Source organism: Podarcis bocagei (genome assembly GCF_964188305.1).
Source record: "Podarcis bocagei genome assembly, chromosome: 12".
In the NCBI taxonomy this organism is placed as follows: Eukaryota; Metazoa; Chordata; class Lepidosauria; order Squamata; family Lacertidae; genus Podarcis; species Podarcis bocagei.
In genome coordinates this window covers 17,041,839-17,054,926 of record NC_138137.1, presented here as the reverse complement: position 1 = coordinate 17,054,926, position 13,088 = coordinate 17,041,839, and positions in this window count along the sequence as shown.

Sequence of the window (13,088 nt, the reverse complement as noted above, 5' to 3'; positions counted from 1 at the left end):
TAATTTATGTCCTTGACATCTGATGGGAGGATGTTCCACAAGGTGGGCACCATTATTGAGAAGGCCGCATTACTGGGAAGGAGGTGGGAGGGCTCTAGGACCCTGCCAGAGCCTTGCACCTCATTCCCAAAGCCTGGCACCTCCCTTACCCAGCTTTGGGAAGGCAGGGCGAGGGCTGGGGGGGGGGCAGGTCAAATTCTGGCCTCGCACAGGACACAACATTACCAAGGTCCGCCACCTGGCACCACCCACAATGTCACTGTTGCATTTAAAAGATTCTTTGTGCGGCTCCACCGTGGGGGTTGAGGAAGGCCGCTCCCTCCTGTAGGCACACTCCTCCAGGCCTAGGGGGCGGGGCCCACACTCGCCACCGCTACTGTTTTAAGGACACTGATGTTGCCGCGGCAAATGCTTAATATGTTTTTATATATTTTAAAATGTTTTATAGGGGTTTTTATTTTTTACTTTGTTGTTCCACCGTGAACGGTGGTTTTTATCGATGTATTTCTATTTTGTTCTGTTTTAGTTTGGTTTGGGGTTGGTTATTGAGTGGGGTGGGGATTTGTTGTGTTGGTACAATTGTTTTTGATTTGACTTGTTTCTATTCTGTAAATGGAGGTTGGTTTGAGGCTTGGGATTGCTACCGTAGTGGGGCGAGGGAGGTATGGCGGTGGGGGCAGATGTCATAGGCGAAGGGGATCGAGATATGGATATGCTCGTACCCCTTCCAATCTGCGCCCCATCCCGAGGGACGAAGGTAGGGTGAGCAAGGATTACTCACCTCCGTCACTGGTGTTGTGCAATGCCAGGTCTATAGGCAAAAAAACCGCCACCCTGCGAGACTTCTTCACCTCGCAGGGGGTTGACCTGGCTTGTGTGACGGAGACCTGGGTACGCGAAGGGGAAACTGTTACCTTACGAGAGATGGCGCCCCCAGGTTTCTCTGTCCTCCACCAGTCGCGGACTGTGGGCCGGGGGGGAGGGGTGGCATTATTAATCCGAGAAGACTGTTCTTTCAGGGCTCTGCCATCGCCATCGATCCCCGGCATTGAATGTGTTGGCCTAGTGTGGGGCTCCGAGGTGAGCTTGGCTGTCTGGCTGGTGTACCGGCCACCTAGCGCACCAGCAGCCACCCTGTCAGGCCTGTTGGAGGCGGTGGCCGGCTGGGCCTTGGAGTTCCCCAACCTATTGGTACTGGGGGACTTCAACATCCATGCTGATGCCACTCCCTCCTCACAGGCTCTGGACCTGGTGTCTTCCATGGCGACACTAGGGCTCTCCCAATTTGTTTCGGGCCCCACACATCAAGCAGGCCACACGCTGGATTTGATCTTTGGCGCCGGTATAGATGTGATCATGTCTCCCTCGATGAAGGTGCCATGGTCTGATCACTACGCACTGAAAGCCAGGATTGATTTTCCACCCCCACCCCGCTTAGGTGGCGAGCCAATTTGGGCTCGCCCGCGGAGGCTGATGGACCCTGATAGATTCCGTCAGGCCTTGCGGGACCTTGCTCCCCCTGGCGACTCATTGACTGAGCTTGTTGAGGGCTGGAATACCCAGCTCCTGGCAGCCATCGATGAGATCGCACCTAAGCGCCCTCTGCGACCCCGCAGAAACCAGGCCCCCTGGTTTACCGAGGAGCTTCGGAAAATGAAGCGGGACCTCAGACGGCTAGAGCGAGTATGGCGGGGTGCCCGTGACGGAGCCTCAAGAACATCTTATAGGGCTTTTATGAAAACCTATGAGATGGCAGTGAAGGCCGCTAAGAAGTCTTACTTCTCGGCCTCCATTGCATCCGCTAGCTCTCGCCCGGCGCAATTATTTAGTATAATTCGGTCTTTAACGTCCCTTGAAGGACAGCCAAATTTAAATAACAATCTGACACACAGCTGTGAGGCATTTGCGAGCTTTTTTGTGGAGAAGGTCCTGTTGCTCCGCCATGACCTCCCTGCCAATTTGGATACAGTAAAGGAACTGGAGGCCCCTCGACTGTCCTCGGGTCCAGTATTGGACCACTTTGACCGGATATCTCCAGCCGATGTGGACAGATTCCTCCAAGCTGGAAAGCCCACCACCTGTCCTCTTGACCCGTGCCCGTCATGGCTGATTAGAGCGTGTCCAGACGAGGTGCGGGCCCCCCTGGGGGATATCATCAATTTGTCCCTTGGCACCGGGATATTCCCAGGGGAACTGAAGGAGGCGGTGGTGCGTCCGCTCTTAAAGAAAACATCATTAGATCCCTTAGATCTATCCAATTACCGCCCGGTCTCGAATCTTCCATTCCTGGGTAAGGTGATTGAGAGAGCGGTTGCTGAACAGCTTGGTAGGTTCCTGGATGAAACATCTGCTTTGGATCCATTCCAGTCCGGCTTCCGTGCTGGCCATGGGACCGAGACGGCTCTGGTCGCCCTAACAGATGATCTCCGCAGACAGCTGGATCGAGGCGGGTCGGGGCTGCTGATTCTTCTAGATCTGTCAGCAGCCTTTGACATGGTCGATCACGAACTCCTGGACCACCGCCTTGCCGACGTGGGGATCCAGGGCACAGTCCTTCAATGGCTGCGCTCGTTTCTCTCTGATCGGGGACAGAGGGTGGCGCTTGGGGGGGAATTGTCATCGCGTCACTCCTTGGTGTGTGGAGTGCCTCAGGGTGCGATTCTCTCCCCGATGCTTTTTAACATCTTTATGCGCCCCCTCGCCCAGCTTGTCCGGAGTTTTGGGCTGGGTTGCCATCAGTATGCTGATGACACCCAACTCTATCTGTTGATGGATGGCCATCCTAACTCGGCCCCAGACACACTGACCAGATGTCTGGAAGCTGTGGCTGGATGGTTACGTGGGAGCCGGTTGAAGTTAAATCCTTCGAAGACAGAGGTCCTCTGGCTGGGGCGGGACGATATGGGATCGAGGGGGCAACTCCCATCTCTTGCGAGGGTGCAATTAGTGCCAGCACCGTCCGTTAAGAGTTTGGGTGTAATCTTCGATACCTCCCTCTCTATGGAGGCGCAGATTACAGCTATAACAAAGGCGGCATTTTTCCATCTCCGCCAAGCTAAGCAGTTGGCCCCTTATCTCTCTCGCCCTCACCTAGCCACTGTGATCCATGCGACGGTCACCTCCAGACTGGATTATTGTAACTCGCTCTACGTGGGGCTGCCCTTGAGACTGACCCAGAAACTCCAGCGGGTGCAGAATGCCGCGGCGAGACTCCTTATGGGGTCTTCGCTGCGAGATCACATTCATCCGGTACTATACCAGCTGCACTGGCTCCCGGTGGAGTACAGGATCAGGTTTAAGGTGCTGGTTTTAACCTTTAAAGCCCTATACGGCCTAGGACCCTCGTACCTACGGGACCGCCTCTCCTGGTATGCCCCACAGAGAAACCTACGGTCTGCAAATAATAACACCCTCAAGGTCCCAGGCCTCAGAGAGGTTAGGCTGGCCTCAACTAGAGCCAGGGCCTTCTCGGCTGCGGCTCCAACCTGGTGGAACGCTCTGTCACAAGAGACCAGGGCCCTGCGGGACCTGACATCTTTCCGCAGGGCCTGCAAGACAGAGCTGTTCCGCCAGGCCTTTGGTCAGGGCGCAGCCTGACTCCCTCCTCTGGCAACCTGCACAGAATTTTGTTTAATCGGTTGCCATCAATTTGATTTTAACTAATTTTTATAATGAAAATTTTTAGAATGTGTTATTATTTGATTGTTTATTTGATTGTTGTTAGCCGCCCTGAGCCCGGCTTGGCTGGGGAGGGCGGGATATAAATAAAATTTATTATTATTATTATTATTATTTGTGCTGCATCAATCCTTGGCCCTATGCGGACATGTAGACCCAGACAGAGCCACTTGGCCCGGGCCTCCGATTCCAAAGGGGGCCTCGGTCAGCATATTCACAATCACAGGGGATGCACTGGGGCGAACGTGGAGGTCCAAAGGCGGTGGTGGTGGTGGGCGGATTCCCTGGGGCCATGGCTGGCATCGCGAGAGAAAAGTTTCCCTGTCCTGCGATCGGCTCCACAGACGAGCACAGAACAGGCACCAGGTGGGTGGAGGCAACCAAGACTCCAGCAGCCAGCGCGCCGCGAACGTGATGGTAGCCATGTTTATCATGCTGTTAAAAGTTGGTGGGTTTTTGTTTGAAATCTTGTTTGCCAAAAAAACAACCACCACACGTACCTTAAAGATAAGTGTATTGGCTTTCTTATCACTATTTTTTTTTTTTTGGAAAATGATGAAAAATTGATGAAGATGTGGCCATTTGTTTAAAATTTTGTTGACCAGGCCAGGAATATTACTTACACCTGAGGAGTACATATAGCTCAATGAGGATAAAATTTGGTGGGTGTTAAGTTGTGGGTGAACATATCAGACGACACAGCAATTCTTCAAACAGCTCTTGTTTATTCAGAGGCCAACACAGAACTGAACTGAAGAGCTCAGTCAGCCTGCTTATATAGAGCTCCAGTACAACGTTATTGTAGCAACTTTCTAAAACTATCCAATCACTGAACGTCACTTTCGATCCTTCATTTGCATAACTATCTACAGTATCCCCCTGCTGGCCCAGGGTGAGAACTTCAGTACATAATAGTGGGGGGAAAGGGGGGGCACATTATCTACCTGGCCCGGGCCTCTGCCTGGCTCTGCAAGGCACCACGCAGACATTTAAAATGGGCAGTGGTTTTGTGGAGCTCCTATAGGAAGGAAGGCTTTTTCTGTGGTGGTTCTCCCATCAAACTGCACATCAGGCTTGAATTTCTCAGCTACGAGGTGTGCGTTTTTCTGGCTTATCTATTGCTGTAAGCAGAAAGAAAGTGGGAGGGAAAGAAAACACTCTCCACATGCCTTGGGGACACTCTCTGAACATCTGGCTGCGTTCAGGATACACTGATTGAAGTCAAATGGAAGAATCCAACCACCTGGAAGGGACTGCGGCATCAGCCCTCACCGTGAATTTGGTAATAAACACAATGTATGAATAAGTACAAGGGGAGCAAGAGGGGGCCTTGTTGTCGTTGCTGTTATCTTTTTCAATCAGCTCCCCAGTTTACGGTTTTAGAAAGGATTGCGCTCAGATTTTTGCACCGCTAGATGCTGGTGTACATAGATCTATAAAGATTTATCCTGTTCAATTTAACAGAGGCCACATGTTTCTAGATAAGATGCTATTTAAGTAAAATGTCCTCATCTCAAATACATAGTGCTCTTCTGCACACATATCGCCGTTCCATACCAATTCACTTTTGACTTTTTGATCTGACAGCTCCAGCACATCATTTTGGATGCCTGCCTTATTATAGAGAAACACCGGGGAACAGGTTGGCATCTGTTCTGCCAGAGATGTGTTAAGGTAATTGAAAAATATCTATGTGATATATAATGTGCCATGATATCCAATATATCTGAAAACTCTAAAAGAGCCCGCAAGACATTTATGTTTGGAGAAGCAGAATTGTGGGAAATTTAACTGGCTGTGTGTGTGTGTTTTAAAGAAAAGAGCATTTACCCTAATAGCATTTTATTCTTGCTCTTTTTTTTTGTAAGCTGCTTCAGGTTCATTATAACATACCTTGGGTTTAAAAGTTTTATTTTTATAAATCTTAAAGTGCTTAGATTGTGCATTACACTCTTCTTAGACGTTCTGTGATTTGACACAAACATAAAATCTATGTCTCAGGATTGTAGCCTTTTGTGATTCTGCGTTAGGACTGGGGAAGGAATTTGATTTTCTTTTCAGTACAATGAGAAAATACATAATTTGAACCAACACGCAAACTGAAACACAGCTAGCCTTCAAAAGTTCACGTTGCTCTCTTTTTTGTGATGCAGTTCTCCAACTAAAAAAAATGTGCAAAACTGCATATGTTAGGAGAAAGTGTGTATAAAAATTGCACATATTAATGAAAAGTAACGTACAAAAGTGCATTCTGTTGTAGAAGATTGCTTGCAAAAGTGTGCATATTAGTCACAACTGCATACAAAATGTGTTTTTTAGGAGAAATGTCCATTAAAATGCTAACAATTTTCATCCCGGACCCAAGTTTTAATGGAACCTAGAATTTATTTCTTGTTTCCTTGTAAAATACTTACACTGGATTCTGGAGTGATCTGGTGTGTGCTCTGGATTGTCTAACTGGTTTTGATCCATGATATGGAGTGATAAAGTGAGGTGGGAATCACAGATCTGAGTCCAGCTGGCAGTGACTAGTGAACCTGAGGAGCATCCTTCATTACTCACAAGGAATCCCATTACTTTGAAGTGCCTTTAGCTTTAGAGCTAGATAGAATTCCAAGGTGATGGCGGCAGTAGCGACTGATATTGCAGAAATGCAGCTTCCCAAGAACATGCACTGTTTGTCACATAAGCCATCTTCAAGGCTTATTGTAGGTGGCTTGTTTCAACAAACCATAGTCAAAATTAACCAGAGTTTTGGGTTCAGACAGAACACTAAACTATGGTTAATTGGAATTGGAAATGAAAACTCCCAACACTCTTCTTATGGCTTTGCCAGAGGAAGAGGAGGGAGGAGGGGGAACATGACAGCCCAGGACAGGCCACACTTGTTTCCATCACACTAAACCATGGTTTATCAAGACATCCAAATGCTGCCATTATTTCATACTGCAATAACAGTAGCAATCACCATGCAAAACCAAACAAGCTGGATTCACTCAGCTCCATATATGGGTCATAAAGTTTAATATGTGTCTACTATCTCTTTAAAAAAATAATGATTTACTGAGTGTGTGGTATTCAATTAAGGTTTACTCTGAGTAGACTTACTGAAATGAATGGAACTAACTTAATCATGGCTATTTATTTCAGTGGGTCTGTTATGAGGAAAATTCAGTTGAATTCCACCTACAGTGTCTCAATCACCAAATTGACTGATGAGCTGGACTTTTGTATTCTACGACAATCCTCTGGAATATCTGTGGATTAGTTATAAAAACTAATTATAATTTTAAAAAAATTATAAATGGAACATCCTAGGCAATTAACTTAACTCCTGCCTAAGATTATTTCTTATATCCTAAGATCTGCTGACAGAACCGTTGTATGGAATACAGAAGATTTTAAGGGAAAGCAGAATCTGTGAACACTGTTGGTTTGGTACCCAGTGTCAGCAAAATATAAGAGAAATTAGGGAGAGCAATTCTGAATTCATTGGCTTTGTATAGACTAACGATTCCGCCTGCTCGCTTTAAAAGTCCAAAAACGCCAAGCCATCATAGTGATCATTAATACCACTTTTTTTTTGCTTACCTAGCTTTAAAAAGATTACTGCGAGCAGCACGGGGCACCAATTTAATTGGTACATAAATTAAACCAAAGCTTCATTGGTTTTCATTAGTGAGGAATCCTGCCCTTTTGATACTGCCTCATCAGTGGTCCAGCAAAGTATTTTAACCTCTATTTATTAAAATGCCATTTTTGTTCATCAAATAGCAGCGTGTTTTTAAACTTCTCTTTAAAAAATGAATCATTTACTCGACCTATTTTTCAACCTAATCTATTTATAAATGAGTCAAGTGCATCCGAGGCATGTAGAATTTATTTTTTTTACCTAAGGAAAAAATAGGCTTAATTATTGTGAGCGGGTTAAGTTGTGTGGGTTGGCTGAACAGACTCTTGGGCTGGGCCATTGTTGGAGGGGCAGTGTTTTGCTGATTTCAATATTAATGTTTTGTCTAAACTACAGAGCCTAGGACTTGCCGATCAGAAGGACAGTGGTTCGAATCCCCATGACGGGGTGAGCTCTCGTTGCTCGATCTCAGCTCCTACCAACCTAGCAGTTTGAAAGCATGCCAACAAGTGCAAGTAGACAAATAGGTACCACTCCAGCGGGAAGGTAAACGGCGTTTCCATGTGATGCTCTGGTTCACCAGAAGTGGCTTAGTCATGCTGGCCACATGACCCGGCAGCTGTCTGCGGACAAACGCCGGCTCCCTCAGCCAAGAAGAAGAAGAAGAGAGTTTGGATTTGATATCCCACTTTATCACTACCCTAAGAAGTCTCAAAGCGGCTAGCAATCTCCTTTCCCTTCCTCCCCAACAACAAACACTCTGTGAGGTGAGTGAGACTGAGAGACTTCAGAGAAGTGAAACTAGCCCAAGGTCACCCAGCAGCTGCATGTGGAAGAGCGGAGACGCGAACCCGGTTCCCCAGATTACGAATCTACTGCTCTTAACCACTACACCACACTGGCTCTCTTTGATCCCAGTTTGATGCAACACCATTATTAAGGCTTGTTGCATTCTTTTGTCTCTCGCTATTAGGATTGAATAAGTCTCATTAAAAAGGACTCTACCTTGTTTTCTCTGCTCTTGCAGGGGGAGGAATAGCTTTCCCAAAGCCTTGACAGTTGGTGTTTTCATTGAGCTATCCAGCATGTCTCCAGGATATCTCTCCTGATTTATCACTGCCAGTCCAGCCACACCATCAGTATATGTGTGACTTACTTTTTGCCTAACGATGAGTGTTTTTATGGAAGAACGGATGCCTTTCTGGGACTATTTAAATAAATATTATAGTATGAACTTGCGGGCAGGATTAGAGCTATGAGCAACAGAAGTAATTAGATTATGATTTGATAGATAGAAGGTGGTGTGCCGCAAAAGGAGAGAAACAACAATTCCATGGAAACTTAATAAAATATAATTGAAAAAAGGAATATGTTTTTGCCTTGATATGCATCAATTTAAACTAATTTGCATTGGCTTTCATGTACTGGTTTGCTGGCCATTCACCCAGTACAAAGAAATCCTCCTTCACACAGAATAATCCTGACAACAATCCTGTTAGGTGTGTAAACCAGTATTATACCCATCTTATTGACGGGGAATGGATCGGCTGATGCTGAAATATAGCACTTTCCCAAAAACACATCTTGAGTTTATGGCTGTGCTGAGATTTGAACCTTGGGATTTGTCTGTCTTATTTGCTGAAATCAATATACTGCATCAGTCAGCCATTTCCTCATAGAAAAATCCACCTTGGGTGTCATATTTATGATGAAGAAAAGGCTATGGATAATAGAGCAAAATGAGAATAATGGCAATTAGCCCCTTGTATTTTTCAGAGGAGATGAACTGAGGAAAGGGACATTCACAAAGAGGAGGGGAGATTTCACAACATCAGGTGGACATTTGAACCCCCTTATTGGCTACCCAAAATTGTTTACAGTACAGATATCTGACAGAGTCACTTGCTACTGACAGAAGTTGCATATGCAACAGAGAGATATTAACACAATTATTAATTAATAATTTTTCCAGATAAAAGACTAAGGATATTCTTTTGCAGCCATTTCCGTGCACTAAAGATCATGGGTTAAATGGGGAAACATATTTTGCAGGCCCCCCAAAAAACAACAACACGCATGCAGTCTTCACCCCAATTACTTCCAGGTCAAAAGACCAGCAGGCAGAAAACCTGGCTTTGCATGTGACAAGAGACAGTGGCCACAAAAGACTTTCATTCCCAGCAAACAGAAACTGCAAACAACCGAGGAGCAAAAACAGAGGCTTTCTGGGAGAGATTAATGAGAAGTTAAATAATTGACAAAGTTCTGTGTCCTTGTTTGACTGAGAATTAGATAAATTAACCTATAAAAGAAGAAAGAATTGATGAGGCAGAAGAACTGCATAAACAGAGCACAAATAGAGCAGTCGACAAGGAAAAGAAAAGCCGGTGGAGATGAAAATGCATCATGCGCCGGCACAGTGCTTAATAGGAAGAATTAAGCATAAGGATTGGGCTGTTGCAATCATCTGTAACCCAGGGCTGGCATCAGAAGCTAAGTGGCCTTAGAAATTATCCACAGATGCACTCATGCTTGTGTACACATCTCTAATGTGCCCCCATGTAGCCTGCAACTGATGCCGTACAGCTTACTGAGGTTTACAGACAGGTTGACAAAACCGGCCTTTGCTGGGGGCGCAGGCCCAGGGTGGGTGGGTGGGTGCAAAAATCACCTACCAGACTATGGAGTGTGGGGTGTATGCGTGTGGTGACATGCTGCTGCTGTCGCAGCAAGATCAAATGCGGGAGAAGCTTCCCATCCTTCTTGCATTGTGGCACAAAGGCGTGCAAAAATGTTTTTACTCTTCCTGCTCACCTTGCCCGCACTCTGGACACTTTGAATACTCAGGACGTGTAAAATGTAAAAAGGTAAAAGGTAAAGCACCCCTGGACATTTAAGTCCAGTCAAAGGTGACTATGGGGTTGCGGCGCTCATCTCGCTTCCAGGCCGAGGGAGCCGACATTTGTCCACAGCTTTCTGGGTCATGACTGAACCACTTCTGGTGCAACGGAACACCACAGTGGAAACCAGAGCGCACAGAAACCTTCCTGCCACAGTGGTAACTATTTATCTATTTGCACTGGTGTGCTTTCGAACTCCTAGGTTGGCAGGAGCTGGGACAGAGCAACGGGAGCTTGCTCCGTCTTGGGGATTTGAACCGCCAACCTCCAATCTGCAAGTCCAAGAGGCTCAGTGGTTTAGACCACAGTGCTTTTTTTAAAAAATTTTTATTGGTTTTTCAACTTTTATAAAGACAAAACACACACAGAAAAATAACAGAAGACAAAAACATGTATAAATTCAGAAAATCTTAATTTCCTAACCCTGTTCCCTGACTTCCCCCCACCCCCCCTCGTGCATCCCAATTCCCAAAATTGTGTCAGCAAATTGGTATTTCTCCTCTTAACCATCTTATTCATCTTATTACCTCTTTTATAAAAAAAAAATATAGATTTTCCTAAGTTGGACTCAAATTCTCTTCCATCGATTTCTCATTTTGTCTTAGTTAAAAGTCATATTAACTAAACCTAAAGGTCTTGAGATTTTTTAAGGTTCTCTTCTTCCCTCCCTCCCATCCCCGGTTTTTGTCCCTTCCCAATACAAATCCAAAATAACAGTTCTTAGCCTGGGTTCCTCACGTCCGAGGCTTTCAAGTCTCTTTCAGTCCCTCTCCGCCGGTCTTGTTGGTAGTCCTTTGTGTCAGTCATCAAGTCTGGAAAAAGTTCTTTCACCATCAATTCTCTTCCCACAAGGAGATTTAAAAATAACTGCTGGAAAATTTCCACAAATCCTGCATCTTCAGAGTCAAAGTCAGAATGGAGGCCCCAATCATATTTCTTTGTTTTAAATTCCTGTATTCCATAAACTCCCGGGACCTCCTCCTTCATCTTCTGCATCTTTCGCAGACTTGTGGTGAATGTGTTCCAATAATCTCCTTGTCTGTATTCCACAGATGTCGGCTTTTGGTTATTACTTCCCAGCTTTACTTTCTCTTTTTCTTGTTTAGTCTCTTGGGCCTCTTTAGATATCATTTCCCATTCAGCTGTGGATTCTTTCTCATTCAAGTCCTCAATACAAACAGCAGAGTTGCCTGTTCCAGAAGTCAAGGTCAAAAGTTGTTTATTCATTGCCAAACTCTGCTCTTGTAGGATTCCCACCAGTTGAAACATCCTTTCGATTTCCGCTAGTAACTTTCCATCCACAGCCATTGTAGCCATTGTAGTTTCACAGAGTTCCCCCTAGGGGGAATCTGGTTACTTATTAGTCTTTTCTCCAACAATCCTTTAACTTATTATTATTACTTTGTTTCCAACAATTCTAGTTCAATTGTAGCTCATCATAGTCCAGAGGGATCTTAAATAGCAACTTTTCCACTCTAAACTGCCCGTTTGACAGCTTTGACAGCTGTCAAACTCCGCAGCTCTTACACAGGCACAGAAACAGGACACTCCCGGGCCCGGGAGGGGGGTTGTTTAAAGCAAAAAAAAGGCTTCCAAAGCTCCACTCTCCAGCTCAAAATTCGCTTTAGCTAAATCTTGGAAGTTAGTGTCCTTTTTAACTCACCCCTCCAAGGGTAGGCTCTCCAGCTTAGCTCTTATGTCGTTGCTTAGATGGTCTGCAGGGGGGGGGGTGCGGACTTCCTTTTAGCACACACCCCGGTCGTCTCCAATTCAGGATAGTATTTTTAGAATCCAATTCCGTCTCACTCACGGGTTTTTCTTTCAGTCCAAATTTCAAGGAAGAAAGTCAGCGCTCTCCGGTCATGGCTCGCGGCTTCGCTCCACCGAGGTAGCGATCGACTCTCAGTGCCACGCCACCCTCCGTATCCTCTCTGCAGCCTTTAAAAAGGCTCTTCGTGGATCGGGGGGCGCTTAAGGCACCCGCTGAGTCTTCAGTCCGCAGGCTTCCGCGCCTGCGGTTTTTAAGGGTCCCCGCGTCGCCGGCGCGGCAAAGACCTGTCCTCGGTTGAGCCGATTCCCTCCGCAGCTCGGAGGGAATCCGCCATTTCCAGGTCGCGCCAACCCGGAAGTCTGGTTTAGACCACAGTGCTACCCGCGTTCCTACATTCCTACATTTACTACGTAAAATGTAGTAACGTCTAATGTGGCTATTGTGGTAAAGGAATATTTTCTGGGGTGGGAGTGCCAATACAGCTCCTTGCCAAGGGTGCAAGGGACCCTAGGTACACCTCTGTTAACAGACCTAGCCATTTTCAGAAGGAGAGTCACCATTGTAGGAACAATGTCGAGGTCACTTCTTCTAAACGCAGTCTTCCCTCGTTCTCTTTGTTTCATCTGCTTTCCCCAGTCTGGTGCAGCCCAGATATTGCTGGACCGCAACTCCCATCATACCTGACCACTGGCCACACTGGCATCCTTGCACACACAACTTGTATTTGGGGATATGCTCTCTCTCTCTCTCTCTCTCTCTCATTGTGCATATGGATCCTGGGTTTTGCATGGTCTGCATGGTGCAGTCCTACTTCCTGGTATATGGTGCATGGGATATACTATGTATTTTGATCAGCCTCTGCCCCTTCAGCTACCATTTTGTATCTGGCTCTGGCTAGCGGATCTCACAGTCCTTGCAAAGAAACAAAATAGAGCCTGGAATCTGTGGGATATTTACAATGCAGTCAAACCACCAATGCATGTTTGCTAGATAGGTACATGATAGGAGCTGAAGTTAACAGAGTTTTCCTGTAAGCTCCATTGCTCAGACACCATTTTAAACTAGACTGAAGTACCGTATTTTCCCAAAACTAGGTTTCCCCCCAAAA